At 41.7% G+C, this 20,932-nt stretch overlaps 1 protein-coding gene across 3 annotated transcripts in view; it reads left to right on the forward strand.

The window, feature by feature from the left end:
• The window catches only part of LRRC8D (leucine rich repeat containing 8 VRAC subunit D), a 115,220-nt gene that overhangs the window by 19,428 nt on the left and 74,860 nt on the right, over positions 1-20,932 (forward strand). For 2 of the 3 annotated variants that reach the window (XM_021690124.2, XM_044914555.1), the window contains exon 2: positions 2,291-2,437. The gene's annotated coding sequence lies outside the window, so the exon portion shown is untranslated. Of the gene's footprint in view, positions 1-1,876; positions 1,969-2,290; positions 2,438-20,932 lie in introns of those variants that run through there. The other variant, XM_021690123.1, reaches the window with a different exon arrangement.

Here is a 20,932-nt window from a genome sequence, read left to right on the forward strand (position 1 = left end):
CCAGGGAAGCAATGGACTGTGAGAAAGTAAAAGGTGGCAGCCAAAGCAGAGCTGGACCCTAAAAGGATGCTGAGACCCCTCAGGAATAAGCCCCCTCAGTAATAAGGCCTCATTAGACTGTATCTCTGCCCCTCCCCCCACCCTTGCCCCCTCCCCACCGCCACCACCCTGCTGCTACACTTGGACTGCCCTTGGCAGATCACCTGCACAGTCTACAACTTCAGAATGTGCTCCTTAGTGAGGGAGTGGGCAAGGGCAAGTGAGATGCAGTTCATCTGGACACAGGGTAAAAGCACTCACCTCCTCCCTCAGTCTCCGCAAGTGTCCGGGGTCTAGCCATTGCCAAGGTTCTTAATCACCTTTTTACATGTGCTCTGTTTCTTGGCTTGTCTGGAGGCTGATAGCATGCTACTGACAGGTGAGTGTGAGCTAAGTGCTGAAGCAGAAGGAAATAGAAAACAGAATTTCAACAGTTTCACGAAAAGTTGAGGCCATCTGTGTGTTGTGTTGTTTGCCCTCTTAAAAAATCCCCGTTAGAGAAAAAGAATTCAGGGAACAAATATTAGTCAGCCGATTAGGTTCTGAACTTGCTCAGACTTTGTACCTTGGCATAAGAGAGGCTATCCTAGAACCTTTTGAACTTTTGCCACTGAGTAATTCTGAAAAGGCTGAAAGAGCCAGTAGTGGGTAGTAGGAAAGAGCACAGTGTCCTCTGCTTGGGTAATCAAGGTACATATTACTGAGGTGGGTAAGGACCCTGGCTAGTTCAACGGGGTTACAGCTTGTAAACTGCAGGATCATTTGGAGATGAAGAAATGGATTACAGATGGTCGCTGGGCTTGATTTTTATCCCAGGATTCACTATTGTTTTGAGAATTAGCAGAGTGTAGAGGAAATGGCCCAGATTTTATGCTTAGGAAAGACCTGTTATTCAACTCTCCATTTGACCATTTTCTAGCTGAGACATCAGGACAGTTACTTAACTTCTCTGACCGTGTTTCCTCAGTTGGGAATATGAGAATAGGACATTTGTAGATCTGTTGGGAAATGTTAAAACTAAGAGCAGATTAGAATGAGATGCTGTCTAGCACAGAGTAGGAGCTTACCACCAATTTCTGCTTTAGTCAAAATTTGGCTCTTTATGTAGAATAATTATCCTACTCTCCATGCTAGTTTTGAAAGATGAATAACTTTTATTTAAGCCATCAGCTTGATGATAAAAGGAGCTGTTTATCCGAGACAGTCCTGTAAATGCCTTGTGACCCCAGAGATTTGTGTGGAAGGGCAGGCAGGGTACAGATGAAGCCGTCCACACCTGGAAGCCCAGAAACCCGGCACTGAGCACACATATGAACTCCTAGAGCTGGCACGTTCTGCATATGGCAGATTCTTAAACCATCTGTTTACTGTTTTTTAAACACTATCCTGAGGTTCACCTAAGTCAGAGGGTAAAGCAGTGAACCCAAATTCAGAATTTTGGAACTACTCTGTGATTTCATAAGCACAAAGAAATACTTGTTTTCTGAAACAATACACTATACCATTATCTTCTGTGTGGAATTGGTATATGGAATGTTAGGGGACTGTGAGGATGAGGTTGTCCGCGTAGAGACCCTAGGACCCTGGAACTCCCCTCCACCCCCCCCCACCCCCAGTTTGTGGCAGCTGTGTGCACGCTTTCTTTTGAGTCAGCCAGGCGCAAGACAAGTCATTTCCCATCCTGAGGCTCTTTCAGTTGCTGAGTTGGAGTGGATGTACTGGGATGTGGCTATTCGCTTAAAATTTTTGCATAAATCCAGCCTCCACTCCCCTGGAAAGGCTTGGTCCTTTCTTTACACCTTCCCCACGGCGATTTTGTTGCAGGGGCAGGGGCGGGGGCGGGTAGGAGAGGAAAGGAGGAAAACAGAGGCCGACTACACGCGGCGCTGCGCTCTGCGCTCGGGAGGAAGCGTGCAGTCCATTGACTCGGTACAAGTGGGGAGGGGAGAACCCGGGCAGGGGCTGGAAACGGAAGGGCTTACGAGCGTGCCGGTTGCGCGCTGCCTGCGAGGCCTCCGGCAGGGGGAAGCCCGGGCCCGCGGGGAGCCACCGCGCTGGAAGCCGGTGTGGCGGGTCGCTGCCTGCCCGGCGTGGGGGACAGCTCCTGGAGCGACCATGGCGAGGCGGGCGGGGGCGGCGGTAGTTATGCAACCCGCAGCCCCCCGGTGCTCCCTCCAGCCGGTCTGCGCCCCTCCCTCCACTCTGCCAACACTCGGATCTCTCGCTCTTTCTCTCCCGTGTTTTCAAACAGGAAGTGCACGGCTGTCTGTAACGTGCCGCCGGGTCCCAGGATGGAGGAGTGAAGTCTCCGTCGCCGCCGGTTCCAGCCTGCGGAGCCCCCCCTGAAGCCAAGTCCCCGGAGAGCGCCCTGAGGGAGCAGGGTGGCTGCCTGGTCCAGGTGCGTGTGGTCAGGTCGGGAGCCCGCGGGCCGGGCGCTGGGCTGTCACTGGCCGCCGCCCCTGGGTGCTGCCGAGCCAGCTCTCCAGCTCTGCGCCGCCTCCTCACTTGTGTGCGTGTGCCCGGTCGCGCCCCCCCCCCCCCCGCCTTCGCCCCCAGCGGTCTCTGTTGGCCGTGGCCGTGCCGCCCCCGGGTGTGTGGGACCCACGCGGGAGGGCGGGACGGCTTTGGGCGGCCGCCTGCGGGACCTGCCCGAGCTCACTCTCTCAGCCTTGGCGGGCGCTTTCGAGCCTGGGCTGCCTGTGCCCAGGAGGCTTCCCGGAGTCCCCAGCTGCTCTCTCCGCCCTCTCCGCCTCCTCCTGCAGCTGCCCAAAGCCTTGCGCTTTGTTGCTCCTTTGCTGACGGGGGTTTTCTGCTGGAAGGCCCTGGGAGGCTTGGGTGTTAGAAGAGTAGTGTGGGAGAGGTGGGGACCTGGGGCGGGGGGTGGGGGGAGAGGGTGAGTGGCGGGCGAAGTGTAAGGTGGAAAAGAGAAGGAGAGTCTTGGTGCCCAGGCTCCGAAATCCCACCTCTTCAGCAGAGCCCCACTTTGTTGTTATTTTTTGTTTTGTTTTGTTTGGGGGGGGTTGGTTTGGGGGGAGCGGTGAGGGGGGAGCCAGGCTTTCAGGAACTGAGGAATTAGTGATGCAGACACGCTGGAAAGGTAGCGACCAGGAATGAGGGACAGCTAGTTCTGAGGTGTTTAGTCTGGTGTCTGGCTTGTTAACTGCAGTTGTGGTTTCTTAGCCAGGCTTCCTCGCTCAGACAGAAGGTCCTATTAAAGGTATGAGCCAGATATCTTTATTCATTATATTCCATTTTCCATCAGAGTAAAACTGAGAATGACTTTCCTCAAATTCACCGAGTAGATGATAGTTTCACATCCATCCATATCTTGCTCGTTCTCAGATGTTCATAGGTGGAGAGCAAACCGCTGGAGAAGAGGTTGGTGTTAGGCACAGACTTTGCTTCTTCGTTTCCCTGGCAGCTCCAGTCTCTGCAGACTAAGTCAGATTGACTTTTCCCCTAATGAAAGCCTGGCCTTGTTTCTCTGCCTATATTTATCCACCTGGTGAAACTCCAGTCTGGTGGAGGGTCACTAAGGGAGGTTGGATGGTTGAGAAGAATCAGTTTGATGGGCGGATTGGCCTCAGATGCAATGTTTGAACAATGTGAAAGCCAGTAGTATCCTCTTACTCTTCTGTTTTGGAGGAAGGGATGTGAACAAATGACTCAAGGGGAGGAAAGTGAGATTCTGCAAGGAAGGGTCTTTTTCTGCAGCACCGGGGGAATATGCATAATCCCACTACCACATGCATTCAGCTCCTTCACCTTACTGGGCAGCCAGGCCTCCTCAGGAAGCAGGGTTAGTTGTAGATTTAAATTCATGATGTCACATGCTGGCTATGCTGTTCTAATTTGTACTTTTTCTAATAAAATATGTTTCCTGTGTAATTCATTTTGCTTAGAAAGGAAAATCTTTTGTAGTCAGGTAGCCTAGTAAGTTTGTACTGTCCTCTCCCTCCCTTCCCCCGCCCCCAGCAGTGATTTGAATTCTGTGATCCCATTATCCAGTAGTCCTTCAGAACTTTAATCACTTTTAAAATGCAGAGCTGCTCTAAGCATTGCGATAATATCAATAATTGGCATGATTGTGTTAGCAGTAAATAGTCAAGATACATTATAAGAGCTGAGCAATTAATTTTATCTTTTCTCTAGATAGATGGACGTGGGCTTCTTAAATGTGAATTTCATTGTGATATGTCTGTGTTTATGCCTCTTCTCTTGCCAAATACATGGCAAGACTAAAAGTGAAAACAAGTCAGTGAGAGAGACTCTTGAATGGCCTGTACAACCATAGTACTTTTATACCGGAGTATGCTCCTGGCCCTCTGGTTCATTAATTTATTTGAGGACTTTGTTGAACATTGGTCGCTGTACTTCAAGATAAAATGGAACAGCCTTTGTGACTTTCTGAACTTGTACCCTATTTAGAAACAGGATTTACTCCTACCCTAGCAGAATTTACTAATAATTAAATAATAACCTAGGAAAACTGATCTTAAGATCCTCATTTTCTGTTTACAGAGCACATTTTCTAGATCTCATTTATAATTTGTTATTCCCTTTAATAGTCTGGTGAAATAGGACTCATGTACTCCATTTTATGGAGAGAGGAAACTGAGGCTGATAAAATGTGACTTGTCCATGGTCATATTAGTAAATGGAGATGCTGGGACTTCAACAAGTCTTTCGATTTGTAGTCCTGGCCCTTCTGTAATCTGGAAAGTTGCTGCCTAAGGAAGAGATGGCAATGCTGATTCAGGGGTCTTTTGCCATTCCAAGGGAGCTGGTAAAACCGACTTGAGACTAGCCTTACCTACATCTTCAGATCTTTTCCCACTCTCTCCCCCCAGAGCTCAGGGGTTTCTTTTTAAGTGTTTTTTTCCCCTCCCCCCTCATTTGAAATTTACACTTCCTCTGTTTCAGTAACTAGATTTAGCTGTGTTTGCATCAATGTGATTTGTTTTCTGCTGCCAAAAGTCTAATGGCATATTTTAATTTATAGAAATCGTATTATCAGGTCTTAGTAGCCAGTATCTTTTTGAAGGGTCAGATTAGCATATTATATCTTTTTAGAATAAAAAAGCAGTACTTCTGGTTTACCCTTAGAACACTTTATGTCCCAGAAAGGAAATAATAAATTAAAAAATGATGTGTGTGACTCTCTATAGCCCACTGCCATACTTACCATACCACCACCATACATAGCCCTTCCAACTTCCCCACTCCCCTAGCTGAGGATACCCACTAACAAGGTCATATTACAGGGGCATCTGGCTGGCTCAGTGGGTAGAGTATGATCTCGGGGTTGTGAGTTCGAGCCCCATGTTGGACATAGAGATTACTTGAAAGAAAGAAGGAAAGAAAGGAGAGGTCATGTTATGGAAAGATGCTGGCAAACCCGTATATACTTTAAATTATATATTAAGTATTTTTGTAGTACTCCTCAGATGGAAATAAGTTTATTTTTCTTATCTTTGCAATGCTTAAAGTTAAGGCTCTCTTTAGCTAATATTTTATGTTGCATTGAGAAGAATATAAGTTAAAATGGGGAGTACATTTTCACTGGGAAATGCTGGATAAAAGATTTATTTTCTCTTCAACAGTTGGAATATCTACAGTGATCTATAACTTCACCTCCTTAGAATTATGTCAAAGTATTAGGAGAAGGGGAGAAATTGGGGGAGGAAAGAGATAAAGTGAGTGATTTTTGTTTTATTGTTTTATTTTTATTTATTTTATTTATTTATTTTTTTTAAAGATTTTATTTATTTGTCAGAGAGAGAGAGCATGCGCACAAGCAAGGGGGGGCGGCAGGCAGAGGGAGAAGCAGGCTCCCCGCTGAGCAAGAAGCCTGATGCGGGACTCGATCCTGGGACTCCAGGATCATGACCTGAGCCGAAGGCAGTTGCTTAACCAACTGAGCCACCCAGGCGCCCTGATTTTTGTTTTATAAGTGAGGAATGAAATATGTATATTTTCTTAATACACAGGGCTCTGCCATTTCTGTGTGGGACAGTTGCAATGGCTTATGAATAGGAATGAAAGCATAACAAGCTTTGATGTTAAATGCCAAGGAAAAGTTTATGACCAAGAGAGGACTAGGGGTGGAGATAAATGTGTTAGGATTTTCATCTTCTCAAAACCCTCTCATTTTTTCATGTCTATTATAAAATAAAAACTGTCTTCTTTGGAATTTGTAACCTTTAAAGCAGTGGTTCTCAACCTGTACAAAAATCAGGAAGCTTTTATTAATACTTAAAGGTTTCAAAGATTTTGCCTTGCTTAGAGTTTTACTTGTTTCTGGTTGCTAATATTTAGTGACAACAGGTACTAGTAATATCACTCAACTGAGTATATATTGTAAATAATGACCACAGCATCTTCCTGTTTTTATAAAGTAGTATTACATCTATATGTGAGACCGATTCAGTGTACTGACCTCTGCCAGCACCTTGAAGTCCATAGGGTGGGAAATCAGGGCCAAAGTAAAACAACTGCTCCAGGCTGGAAATGATGATACGGTAATTGAAATGTACAGTACATTAGCCGCCAGATTATCAAGATTCCCAGGTGGAGATTTTCCTCTTTGGTGTCCATTAAATAGATGATGTGTAAAGTCCTGACTTTGGATCTGATTTTGTTTTGAGGTTGGTTTTCATGGTCCGCTTTGAGGTCTTAGGATTACTCAGTCACAGATAACTGGAATTCTCCCAAGAGCATTTTCCCTGCATCACTTCTGTGAATACCCCTTCCTTACATGTGTTGAGTCAGGACTCTGACACCAGTTGCATAATCACCACTGTCTTGAGTACCACCAGCGGCAGCCTTATATTCATTTCCCAGAAGCTAAAAGAAGCTTCCTCCCAACCTTAACCTTTACAGTTTTTGATAAGAATGTGGAAAGAGATATTATTTATCCCTATTCTTTAGTGGAAAAAACAGACATATGAGTACCCATTGAATCAGTCTCTTTGGTTTCCATGCCTCTTGCTGTGACTTTGGTATTCTGTTTAAGACAGGTTAGGCTGAGCACCCAAACCTTTTAGGGTTAGTGTATGATACTCTTTTTTTCTGGTTTTAAAAGAAAAAAAGTCACTTCCAATTTATTGAACACTTCATGTGTGTCAGACACTTCATGGATTATCTCTAATCCTCCTGGTGTTGTGCAGGATAGGAAATATCCCTGTGTTATAGATGAAGAAACTGAGGCAGGCAGAGATGGTAACTTATCCAATTCACAGAAACAAGCTAAAGCCTGGACTGGGATTCAGATTTCTGATTCCCCAGGCTAAAACAGTCCTTTCTTTACATGTGCTGCTTTGTCTGTCCTTAACCTCACCAGTGAAAAGAAATGATCACGCTTTGTTTAGTCTTACCTTTCGTTTTATCGTTTCAGCAAGGGTTAAGTGACAACCATAGAGAGTATGTGTTTGGAAATAGGGACATGCAAGAGTCAAAATTTTTAGAAATTTTATTAAAAAGAATTTTATAAATATTTTTGGCTTTCATGCAGTATGTATTCATTTTTCCCCCTAAGGAGCCTAGATATATTGAATCTGTTGGTGATAGTTTCTTGAGGCAATATTGTCCACAAGCAACATTGCCTGGATCTTAGGATGTAAGCGTACCAATTTTACTAGGAAATCTGCAACTTGTTGTTAGGTTTATGTCCCCACCAATACTGCACGATGATTTCTTTTTTTCTTAACAAATTTCCTGATTTTTGCCAATCTGATGGATGTTATTTGTACTTCATAGTTTAATTTTGCCTTTTTATGATTATAAGTGAGGTTGAGCATCTCTTCATTTACTTAATTTAATTTCCCTTTTCTGTGAATCGGGTCTCTTGCCCTTTTCTGGCAAGAAGTTCCTTGAAAGCGTTCTTGTGGAATTCCTGTATATTCTAGAAGCAAATTCCTTCTTAGCTATAGGTATTGTGAACACTTTCTCCCAGTATGTCACTTGCCTGATAACTGTCGATGGTGACTCTCATTAACAACAACAAAAATCGTTAGTTTTAATGTAGATGAACCCACCAGTTTTTAATATTATTGTGGTCTGTGCATTGAGTCATTTCAGGAATGTTTCCCTACTCTGGGCTTACAGTTTAGTCTCTCCTCCCTTTATTAACTTTACAGGTTTACGCTTGAGTTTTTAAACTATTTGGAATTGAAGATATGAGGTAGAAACCCATTTCTACTTTTAAAAAACTGGTCATATTGTGAGCCAGTTTCACCAGCACTATTTATGAAATAATCCACTCTTTCTCTATCTCTGGCATATAAGTGTACATTTATACAGATCTCTTTCTGAGAACCCTCATTTGTTTAGGTGGCTTATTTGTGTGCTTCTGGGTCATTGATACACTTTTTTTTTTTTTTTTTTTTTTAAAGATTTTATTTTTATTTATTTGAGAGAGAGAGAATGAGAGACAGAGAGCATGAGAGGGAGGAGGGTCAGAGGGAGAAGCAGACTCCCTGCTGAGCAGGGAGCCCGATGCGGGACTCGATCCCGGGACTCCAGGATCATGACCTGAGCCGAAGGCAGTCGCTTAACCAACTGAGCCACCCAGGCGCCCTCATTGATACACTTTTTAAATTACTATGGCTTTAGGGGCACCTGAGTGGCTCAGTCGGTTAAGCGTCTGCCTTCCTTCGGCTCAGGTCATGATCTCAGGGTCCTGGGATCAAGCCCCGCTTTGGGCTTCCTGCTCAGCGGGGAGTCTGCTTCTCCCTCTCCTTCTGCCCCTCCACCTGCTCATGTGCACGCTCTCTCTCTCAAGTAAATAAATAAAATCTTTAAAAAAATACCGTGGCTTTGAAATATGTTTTATCTTGTTACATGTACATTTATATAACTTGATCTTATTACCAAGGTTGAAATAAATTTAAAAGTTCAAAAATAGATGATTTTAGGTAGATTTCTTGCCATTATCTGCATGTTTGTTAACTCTTTACACCTGCATACATTTTCTAGAAATGTGTTTACTTCACTGGGAACATTCTGTATTTATTTAATAACATTTTAATTTTAATATCCCTCATATTCCATTTCCTTCTCAGTTTTATTTATTTATTCATTGTTAGCAATATGGCTCCCTTCCATACTTGGTCACCTATGTAGGGCAGGGGATGTCTCACTTCAAAGGCTTCTCTTCTTCAGTGCTCTGCATGTGCTTATAGAGCTAGGATGTGCTTCCCTGGTATGGCTTTTGAATGAATGTTTTATGAGGTGTGATGCAGTAATACATGGCTGAATACTCTTGAAAGCCTGTTAATTATAGATGTGTCTTTATTATTGGGAAAACATTGCCAGTTTTGGCTTGGTTTTCTCCAAGTTTGCTTTTCACCACTCCCTTCTCAGTTCACTTGGTCTCATTTCTCTTCCAGGCTCTAATATATGTCCCCCTGAATGCTGGATCACTTGATTTGGTGAATGGTCATCTGCATGCCTATGCAGAATAGAGTGTCCTTTTTGCTTAGTTGATGAAATGGCATGGAACCATGTTGTACATAACATGGCTTATTATTGTAAATTAATTTGCAATTACTGTGGGGGACAAATTGTGGTCTCAAAATAGATATCGCAGGGCATGGTTGTCTGGACCAAAGATGTTCCCCTTGGCCATCAGTTCTACCACTATATGGGTGACAGGCTATATTTTATTTTTCTTTCATCTGGAGTTCTTAGGGTGCTTTATGGATATAGGGGAGGGTTGCAGTCTAACTACTAAAATTTAGTAAGCTTGCACAAAGTCCAGTAAAATTATAATGTAGAATGTTCTAGAGTTTAAAACTTGCTTAGACAGGTAAGACCATGTTCTTGGGCTGTTAAACAGGATTTATTAGGTATTCATCTAAGTTTGATTATAACAACCCTAGCTACTGACCTGATTGAACTTACATACTCAGGAGAGGTCTTCATCAGTGCTGACATTTTCCATTTCTCGTTCAGGTTCCTTTATGCTCACCTCACCAGCTGTCGGATCCACCTGTCTTACCAGCCTCCTCTCTTAGTCAATTATTCTAATATAATTGACAGCAAAGCTACTTCATCCATTCAACAGACATTTGCTGAGCTCTAAACTACTGAATCTTAGTTCCCTTATCTCTCTTCCTCCTACCTGCTGTGTACCAGTCATTGTGCTAAGTTCTGAAGATAACAATGTGAATATGACACAGTGCCTGACCTCAGAAGATAGACCCATAAATCATTAACTGGAACTTAGAATGTGAGGTGCTTTACAGCAACACGTTGTGATAAATAATAATAGAGAGTGGGGCACAAAGAAGGCAGTGATTTGTTCTTTCTTGTTCGTGAGGAAAGAATTCATGAAGGAGGTGATTTTGGTGCTTATTATTAGAGGGATAGGATTATTTACCAGGCTGAGCAGGAGGGAAAAAAAAAAAAACCAAAAAACAAAAAAACCCCAGAAGAAATAGCCCAGGTTCGGAGCCGGGAAGAGCTCAGTGTGTGAGGAACAGAGTGTGAGTGACTGGCTCAGAGAGGTCTTGGTGCAGAGGGGAGAGGGGGTTAGGGGTGCATCTTGGTCTAGATTCTTGATCCAGCCATGTCTAGAGCCACACCTGCTATTTCTAGAAGTGTGGGCTTTTTCCCAACAGCATTGTGGAATCACCAGAGATGAAACAAATGCTTAAATCACGGTCTTAAGGTATATGCAAAGGAAGCAGGGGGAAGTCCAGTGGCTATTAAAACAATCCAGGTAGAAAGTGAGGACTGGAAGTATGGTGACGATGGTGGGAAAGGAAAGGACAAGGATGGATTTGGGACTCATTTAGGAGAGAGAATTGGTTACTGATTGAATGGAAAGTGGGAGGGGAGGAAGAAGAAAGAAGAAAGGTGACTTGATGTTTCTGGCTGGGAAGATTCACTGTCTGAAGGTGTCATTAGTCAGAATGGAAAATATGAGAGGAACAATTTTGGAGAGAGAGCAATGTGTTCAGTTTGAACTTAAGTTGAGGTGCCCCTGGGACACTGAGTTGTTCTTGAGAGGCCTCGCCCCCAGAGAGAAGTCAGGGCCAGAGATGTGTTTTGGGGAGTAATGGGAACTGATGATTATTGCCATGAATGTAGTAGCTGAGACCATTCACGGATGGCCCAACGACCAAAAGGCCAAGCAGACAGAAGAGGAGAAAGAAAGAAGATCAGTAAAAGACAGAAACAAAGCTGATGGAAATATCATGCACCAGGGTTTTTGTTTTGTTTATATATATTGTCATACAGTCCTTTCAGTAGTATCTCCTGAAATAATTATTGTTGTTGGCTTTTACAGAGAAGCTCTCCGAAGCTCGGATAAGCACCTTGCCAAAGCACCCAGGTGTGGTAAAAAGGGAAAAGCTCTCAGGTCTGTCAGAGGCCACAGGAAGGTCAGGTAGAGCAAAGATTGAAAGTGGGAGCCTGGGTTTGGCAATGAGATATTCAGTTGGTGTTAAGTAGTCAGAAGAGTTCTAAAGTCTAAGTCGGCATTGTCATGGGTGAGGAAAGAGTAGGCCTAGAGAGGGGAAGCACCAGTTGGGAGTGTGTGTGTGTACACATTTGTCCATGAAGGAATATTTTTGTGTGTGCAGTCGTGTCTAGAGCTTGCATTTTGTTTGAGAAGTGTGGCGAGGGAGTGACTAAAGGTAGAAGAGAGAATGACTGATGGAGGAAGGCTCCAGAAAAAACAGGCCTAGCCAAGATCCGGAGTGCAAGCATGGTCAAAGGAAGTGTCTTGAGGGGCACCGGGTGGCTCAGGTCATGATCCCGGGGTCCTGGGATCAGGCCCTGAATTGGGCTCCCTGATCAGCGGGAAGCCTCCTTCTCCCTCTCCCACTCCCCCTCCCACTCCCCCTCCCACTCCCCCTCCCCCTGCTTGTGTTCCCTCTCTCGCTGTGTCTCTCTCTGTTCAAATAAATAAATAAAATCTTAAAAAAAAAAAGCGTCTGAGAAGGAACAGGGACATTCATTCCTTTGGGGCAGGAGAGGAAGAGAAGTTATGTGTGCCTGAAAACGAGTGTGCAGGTGGAGAAGGAAGTTGAGAAAGTTCGTTTCTGTAGGTTTGGGTTTTCTCAGTAAAGTAGGAGCCGATAAAATCTTCTGGGAGTGAAGGGGCCTTGAGAAGACAGTTTAAAGTTATTAATAGTAAACTCAGAGAAAGGAGCTCACTGATGGAGGTAGGTTGTGTAATCATTGAGGGCCCAGTTGGGGCTTTGTTAGCCGGCATTAGGTGGTGATGGTGGGGTTTTTTTCTGGTTGATAGAGTACGATGAATATCATGACAGGTCTTTTAAAATAAAACACAAAGGCCTTGCCTGCAGTGTTAGGTTTTGATGGTGATTTAAGGGCACTTAAGGTGCAGGGGAAGGGAGGAAAGGAGCACAGAAGGAGTGAAGAGATTGAACGTTAGGGAACGTGAGTTCTGGTCGGAGTTCTCCATTCACGGGGGTGGCCTTGGGGAAGTCAGCTCGTCTCACTGAGCCTCGCTGTCCTCCTCTTTCAGGGGAGGAAGTTATAATTAGTGCCCCCCTGAGTCTCCTATAAGTCCCAGAACGTCTGTGAGACTTGTCCATTAGTAGACAAAATGAGTGGACAGAAAATGAGAGTCACTAGATTGCTGTCATTTATCATTCATGAGTTCCTCTGGTAGCAGCTCTCCCCAGTGCCGTTGGGGAGTCGACGACTCGAGGCCAGACCAGCTGTCAGGTGAGCATGCCCAGTGCCCGCTGCCAGGCCACACCGGGTAGCCCATCAGGAAAGGGAGGCAATGGGGCTGTGACCGGAGTTGGGTGAGGGGTTGGCAGGGTGGGTTTGCTGGGTGTGTGTGCTGGCTCCCCAGACATCACACGTTATTTCATCAAGGTGGTGGTGCTCTTTGTGTTCATCATCTGTGCTGGTTCTTTCTCTCATATGATTGCATTTAATTTTAGCTGGGTTTATTTCTCCCTCCTCATTAAAAATGTAGCACTGTAGAAGAGAAGTCAACAGCTGAAGAAGGTTAAGCATTATTTCTAGCATCTTACCTAGATGGCCTTCTTTTCTCCTTTCCATCTCCTTCCGTACACTTTGATTTCTTTGCTGGTAGAAAAACCAGAAACAGTTTGAAGCATTTCATCACTTAAGGCTCAGTTGGGTATGTTCTTCCCCTGGAAGGTTTACTTTTCAAAGCCATTTAAACCGTCTTTGCCTCCTGTTAAGAAAAGGGATGACATCTTAAAACCCTAGAGGTGTGGCTGGCATTAAAAAATGAATCCAGATCAGGTGAATGGCTCCAGAGACGATTATAATAATTTAACAAGCCTAAACAGGTAATAGGACACTCTTCAAAAATTAAGTCTCTAATCTTTCTCTGTGCTGTTAAATATTTGAGAGAAACTTGGGCATTTCCTTTTTTCCTCATTAAGCTATTATACAACTTAATGCTTGGAAAATTCTTCACAGGAAGAAACAGGGTGTAACAGTTTGCGTGAGACCATTTTTTTTAAAAATTCACCCTTTTAGCTTAAGTCTGAGAATACTATTCTCTTCACCCCACTGCTCTAGTTTCTTTCTGAAAGTCTAAATTTCTCCATATAATTAAATATTCTTCAAAGTGAAACATAGTTAAAAAAATTAAAGCCATTTAAATGTGAAGTTAAAACATAAGTCTATAAATGTGTTCTTCCATTTCCTGAGAAACAACAGGAAGGATTTGCTTTCTCAAAATAAACTAAGTAGCCTGACTGTGAACTTAGAGTAGTAGAGATCAAAGATTCCAGCATCATCGCACAATGGGAAAGTTTCAGTCATTTTTTTCCAACCTCAGAAAATCAAATCAAATGCTGCTTTTTTCACTTTTAACGTGAGGAGCAAGGATATGTATGTGAAATTCAAAAACATACCTTTGGCATATGTGAAATGTCATAGCCTAACCACTGGCTAATCCGTCTAGGGGAGTCCTCTTCCAAGATGTATTTGATCAATGTGGGCATGCTAGACATGCAGCGATGAAAATGTCTTTTTTGGGTATTCAATTCAGGACGATTAGAGAAAGGCCAACTGAGTTTCTGTAAACTTACAGCACCTAAACTTAAGCATGCTAGATCAGTGAATTATTTCATAGCTTTGCTAGTAAGAAATGTTTAACAGCTCATATTGGTCACTGAACTACATGGAAAAAGGAATCTGCTACAGTAATCATATATATATATATATATATATATAAATACACACACACATGTTCTCAGGTACGAGTAAGAACATTTATTAATATTTCTCGACTTCCAGAAACAAGGAGTGAGAGCTCATCTTAAAGAAAGGAAATCAGTTGTGTTATGGTCAGCAGATTTTTGTTTGTGAGATATAAGCAAGATTAGGGAGAAATATGTGCATTAAGTATTCAGCTATCATTAATTTGGGAGTTCAAATAATGTGCAGTTATTTATTTCTCAAATAGTATAAATAAGTCAACATTTTAAAATATTGGGCATTGTTTATATGTATTGGGGAAATTATATATACATTGAGAACAGTATAGAATTTCTCAGTAGATTAGTTTTTTTCTGTACTTACCTTTCAAGAAAAGGTAGAAAAACAGAGCTCAGAGCACTTTACAGCTTTAATCTCAGTTTCTTTCTTACTTTATTTTTAACCTAAGTTTATGTTTACATTGGGTCTCTCATAGACCATGTATATTTGGGTCTATTTTTTAAAAAATCTAATCTGATAAGCTGTGTCTTTTAATTGGTGTATTTACACGACTCACATTTAAAGTGATTATTGATATAGTCGGTTTAATATCCAACATGTTTGTAACTGTTTTTTATTTGTTGCACTTGCTATTTGTTTCTTTTTTCTCTTTCTTCCTTCTGTGGTGTGTGTCTGTGTGTGTTTTAAAGATTTATTTATTTGTTTTTGGGAGAGAGAGAGTGCATGTGTGCTTGTACACTCAGGGCGGGGAGGGGCAGAGAGAGAGGGAGAGGGAGAGAATCCTCAGATTCCCTGCTGAGCACGGAGCCTGATGCAGGGCTCAATCTCAGGACCCTGAGATCATGACCTGAACTGAAATCAAGAGTTAGCCTGACTGAGCCACCCAGGCGCCCCTCCTACTGTTGTTTTTAAGTGAGCAGTTTATATGATTCTATTTTATCTCTTCTTTAAGTAGAATCAGTTCTACTTTTTATAAAAATTTTTTAGTGGTTACCCTAGAGTTTACAATTGATTTTACTTTCTTAAAAAAAAAAAAAAGGCAAAAACATGTTTATGTGCATATGTAGAGAAAAAATTTGGAAGGATATGTATTAAGACATGAGTAGTTAATCTCTGGGTGGAAAGATTATAGATAATCTTTACTTTCATTTCTCTAGTTTTCTGTATTATCTGATTCTTTTAATGGCAAGCAGGTATTGCTTTTATAATCAAAAACAACAAGGCTCTTTTCATTTTGAAGGGAAAGGAGAGGGCAAATCACAGCAAAACAAGCTGAAAATCTCCTATGGTTCTACAATTTACACCATCTCTTGTCTTCCAGCTTGAGATAACCACACTTTCCCTACAACCCCCATCACTGCACTGGCAGGACAAAGGAAAAGGGATTGGCCGCTTCTCACCTTGCACTGGGAAGGTTGTCAGCTCCCTTTCTGTACCCTCTCTGCCTACACAGTGAGAATGAACCCTCCGAAGGACTTAGGACCCATCCACTATGTGGTTTGACATAAAAACGGTTTTCACCTAATACAGAGTTAACCAGACCCCTCTCTTTCTGTATAATTAAGTTTTCCCCTGCATGCAACGTCCTTATGGGTCTTCACTGTCTTTAAAAAAATAATAAGAACACTTGAAAAGTAGGTTTAAAGTATAGCTTTCCTTGTAAAACTTGTAATAGTTCTTTGGTTTGCTGGTATAAAACCTGCTGTTGTCTTGGGCAGGGCAGGGCGATGGTGTTAGAGCCGGTACCTGGGGTAGTAGGTGAAGAGCTTGTAAGTAATGTGAGGTCATTGCTGTCTGTATTTCAGAAAACTCCCCTTCATGCAGTTTTAGAGAAGATTACCGTTACTGTTCTTGCAATGTTGATTATATCCTCTGACTTTATTTGGGTTTGTATGTAAACCAAACCCAGGTTAAGGTTTAGAAAAGTTTCATAGCTCAGGGCAAAGAGGTGAAATGTAGATTTTTCTTTAAAAAAATGGTTTTAGTACCAACTAACCTGCCAGGTGTTTTCAAAAAAATCATAAATTTTATAAATACCATAGTTTGTTAGCCTGTAAAATTGGGATCATTATCTTTTGCTGCATTCAAGTAAGCAAAAGACCAGTGAAGCTTTTTGTGTCTTCTGATCAGAAGAGAATCTTTAAAAAGCAAACCAGTTATGTCTCTATTTCCCGGTGAAAATTATAGGTCTCCATTTTAATATACCTTATTATTAGAGCTAGGAAATTTCATTTAAGGTAAGAAATAAGTTAGTCTTCATATTCTGTTTAAAGCTAATAGAATTAAACATTTTGGTATATACAAAACAATTGGAAAAATTATGAAATAAGCATAAAAAAGAATTTATTCAAATTATGAAATAAGCATAAAAAGAATTCATAAAAAAAGAATTCATTGGTTATTGCAACTATGTTGAGATATATACAAGTTTTGAAAGGAATACAAAAATATAAATATTGCTATTTCATGATTATGGGTAGAATTTAATACATTTTCTTTATATTATTTTGATATATTTTATAAGTAGAGAGGTCAGAAATCAAGTTTCTGATTTCTGATGCTTATTAAGACAAGCTTGAAATGAATTGAATTTTTATATTTGCAGTATAAACCATATTAGTAAACTCTTCAGTAAGTCTGGAAGTAAGGATAAGTAATTTGATTCTTTTTTAAACTCACTTCTGAATGGGACTTGATACATGGAAATGTTAGTGGAGAAACAATGAGGAGAATTCTAGGGGTTGTTACTATGTTACCCCTTTATCCAAGCATTACCTGTGTTGGCTTTGGAGCCTTTGACCTGCGCTGTCATTGGTCCCTTCAGTTTCTAACTTGTCAACATCTACGTTGTCACATTTTGTCTGCCTTTTTGTTCCTCAGGTACAGCTGTGAAAATTACTTAAGTGAGAAATGGTTTGGGGGTAAGAACTGTGAATGGAAGAAAGAAATAATCCTCTCATTATTTTAAATACAGGGGTGGGGGTGGAGAGGATTATCTGCAACCCTGAGCTTTCACCCCAGAAGAACTAATAGTATAATAGGTTATCTTTGCTTTTCTAAATGTAAACCATAATGCTTTAATAAGTACTCTTAGGGAAAAATCAGTAAGCACTAATTTTGGTCTGCCTTATCACCCATTTATTCCGTGATGATTCCTCCATGTGTTTCCTCATCATTTGCTCTTTGAAAGAAGTGTGAGCTTGGGATCAGCACTGGCACAGATGCCCAGTTCGAGATCTAGATATTAGAGCAGTGCTTCGACAAAGAGGCTAACTCCCATTGTGTGCCTTCAGGAGGTGGTTACAAACAGTGAAGGGAAAATTCAAAAATTGAAAAAATGACTTTGGCAGTACCCTGTAAAAATACTGAACATTAAAATAATATTTATATAATTGCCAAATTTAAGTTGTATAAACACATCAAATATATGAAGTATTTTATATATTTGTTAAAGTAAGTTTCCTTGCTTTTTTTTTTTAGTGTTTCATTCTAGACGAGTAATTCATATATTTTGGAGGGCAGTAAGACCAAATGGCAACATTTTTACAGCAAGCTTAAAATATGATTTACCAAGTAGTATTCCCACTTTATGGAGGAACTAAAAGCCAAGTAGTTTAGGTTGAAGGTCACACATTAGATGAGCTTTTCATTTTTAAGTAAGCTTTCATCAGTACTGGGAAAGAAAGCTTCCAAATCTCTTGCTTAAGGCAGGCTTTTATCTGAACCATTCCAGGATAAAGGAAATGTACAATTTAAGCTTTTCTGGAAGAAATAAAAATCTCTGCACTCTCTGATCTTAAGTCAGTAATATTTTAAACTAAATCTTTTATGCTCAAACTTAAGGCAACTCTGATTCCTTTCTTAATAGAAATAGATGTACATCATCCTCTATGAAGTACCTAATCAAAGACAGACCTAATTGCAGTCTTCTCTGTAGTTAGTTTACAAATCCCAAGGCTCTTAACTCTTATCTTACAAGTCTTTTTTTAAAAAAAATTATAGGATTTTTTGAGATTTTCCTTGAAAATTTTCTTACATTTTCCATTCCCCCCTTTTAGTTATTAGTGGAGGATTTGACAGGAAACATTGTTGCTGCAAGTGTGTTGATCTCTTGGGATAAAGACAAGTGGAAGTTGCAGATAGACAGACTTAGGCTTCCTATGAGGAAGAAATCTCTTTCAAAGCTCTGCAGAGCTGGACCGAACTGCCCTGTGCTGTCCAGGGTCCCAGCGCTGAGGGCACCTCGGAGAGGCTGTCCTCAGTCAGGGGTGCAGAGAGCCCAACACCTCCCCTGGTCACAGAGTAAGCTCTCTGAGGTCACAAAGTGCACACATACCTTTCAATCTTAAGTTAATTTCTCTGAGCCTCAGTTTGCTCCTCTTTAAAATGAGGATAAAATGACGTGAGGCTTATCATGTGAATTTAATGTATGTAAAGCACTTGGTATAGTTACTCCTTCCAACTGAACACAATTCTGTAGCTTTTTATTTTGTGCCCCTTTTCATTTTTCTCTGTTCTTCCTTTTCTGTCCTCCCATTTATTCTTTTAGAGCTTTTAATGATTTTCTCTTCTTTTCTCATCCTCCTTTCTATACCTACGCCTTAGGGTCTACCAGTGGTGTCCAGGGATGCCCTGAACTCCTGGGGTAGCATCCCTGTCAGTGTCTGATACCTGGGCAAGTCAGTGAACAGTGACCCATCCTCCCTGTCCTTTGTATTTGGCACAAGGGATAGCCCTAAAACCCTCGATAAAGCCAAGATCCATTGCCTATGAGCTTTTACTGTAGCACTTTCTGCTTCATCGTTAATGGTCACGAAAGCACTAAAGGGCAGTTGGATATGGATAGAGAACAATCTTACTATACTAAGGCTTATGGATGTAGAACTCTGTATTGGTAACATTTAATTTTTCCTCTATTTAAGTTTCTTTTTTGGAGCCAGGCTCCTGATTGCAGATGTTGTATTTGAGAGAGAAGAAGAATATCGGGTCCAGAAGGGCCAGAAGCGTTATTTTAAGAGAGAACATTCGACATAACTTTTGGGGGACTCTCTGTAGATACTAAATGGGCAACATAAAAAATTGATTCATTACAAGCTATTTGAAGACCTACTTGCTTGACAGAGTGGTATCACTTAGAAACGTGATAGAATCTCATCAGCCTCTGATGAGATGACTAAAAGAGAGCAGGTTTATACCATTAGAGAAATATAGATTGTTAGAGCTAGAAGGAATCTTTGGGACTACTCAATTCAATGATTTTCTTGTATCAATAATGAAATGGAGAATCAGGTAAAGTAACTCGTTCCTTGAAATATAGCTCTTCACATTAAAAAAAGGCAAATCAGGGAGACGTGGCTCCTAACGTAGTTATTTTCTTAGACTCCAATGCAGCACCATGACGCTAGCCTTTAGACCTAGGAGTCATTTCCCTGTGGCTCAGAGATGATCTCCAGGCTGTTAGCCCTGTTGCTAATTGCTAACTAAGGCATGGATGAAAATCTTTCTGTGTTCTTACTCAGCTTCTTTCTTTTGTCCATGTTTGGTTATTTTATGAGATCTTTGGAGGGTTCGATTGCTCTGGCCCAGGAATCATCTAAATAGACAAATATTTGGACAGTTTGGTTCTCCTATGCTTAATAGTGTTTTGACCTCTTACTCTCTACTAGGTGCTTTTGTATTCTTACATGGTTTATGTGAGTGAATTCTAGCCCTCAGGTGTAGCTGTGGCCATTTGGCAGATCAGAAAACCGGGGCTTACAGGACTTAAGCTGCTCGTTCTAGGTTTATACAGCTTATAAGCTAGAGCTAGAGCCCAGGTCAGCTTTCCGGACAACACATTCTTCATTGCTACTCTTCTGCAGATTTTCTGCTCCCCTTGCTGCTTGTGTAATGGGGGGAACAGGGCACAGAATTACAGATCTATGGCAAGTAACCCAAAGAAGATCATCTGGCCTTGGCTTCCAACAGATGAGGTGTTTGTTCCTATGATTTCATAGAAGAGGTATTTGAGGTCTTGTTTTTATTTCTTTTCTTTGGTTTTCTGTTTCAAAGTAGAAATGATCTTTTAGCTTTTCCTTATTGTGAAAGTAATAAATCCTCATTTAAAGAAAATATAAAAATATAGGAGAAAATTAACCTTTGTAGCTCCACAGATTATTTACTTATTTAAAGATTTTATTTATTTATTTGTCAGAGAGAGAGAGAGCACAGGCAGGGGGAGCGGCAGGCAGAGGGAGAGGGAGAAGCAAGCTCCCCGCTGAGCAGGGAGCCCGATGTGGGGCTCAATCCCAGGACCCTGGGATCATGACCTGAGCCGAAGGCAGGTGCTTAACCAACCGGGCCACCCAGGTGCCTCACAGTCAGATGATTAAGAGTGGGTTCAAATCCCAGAGGTATCACTCACTAGCAGTTTGACTCTTGGCAAACTTTATCGTCTTTGCATGCCTTGGTTCTCTGCATGTAAAACAGGAATAATCATAGTGCCTCTCTCATACAGTTGTTAGGAGGATTAAGTAGGGGTTCTTATTTGTGAAGCATTTAGGACAGTGTCTGGCACATAGTAAGTACAACGCAAGTGTTGATTAAATAAAATAAATGATCTCCCATGGGGGCGATCACCCTGGGTGGTTAAGTTGGTTAAATGTCTGGCTCTTGATTTCAGCTCAGGTCTTGATCTCAGGGTCGTGAGTTCAAGCCACGCATTGGGATC

Source organism: Neomonachus schauinslandi, chromosome 4 (assembly GCF_002201575.2).
Source record: "Neomonachus schauinslandi chromosome 4, ASM220157v2, whole genome shotgun sequence".
NCBI lineage: Eukaryota > Metazoa > Chordata > Mammalia > Carnivora > Phocidae > Neomonachus > Neomonachus schauinslandi.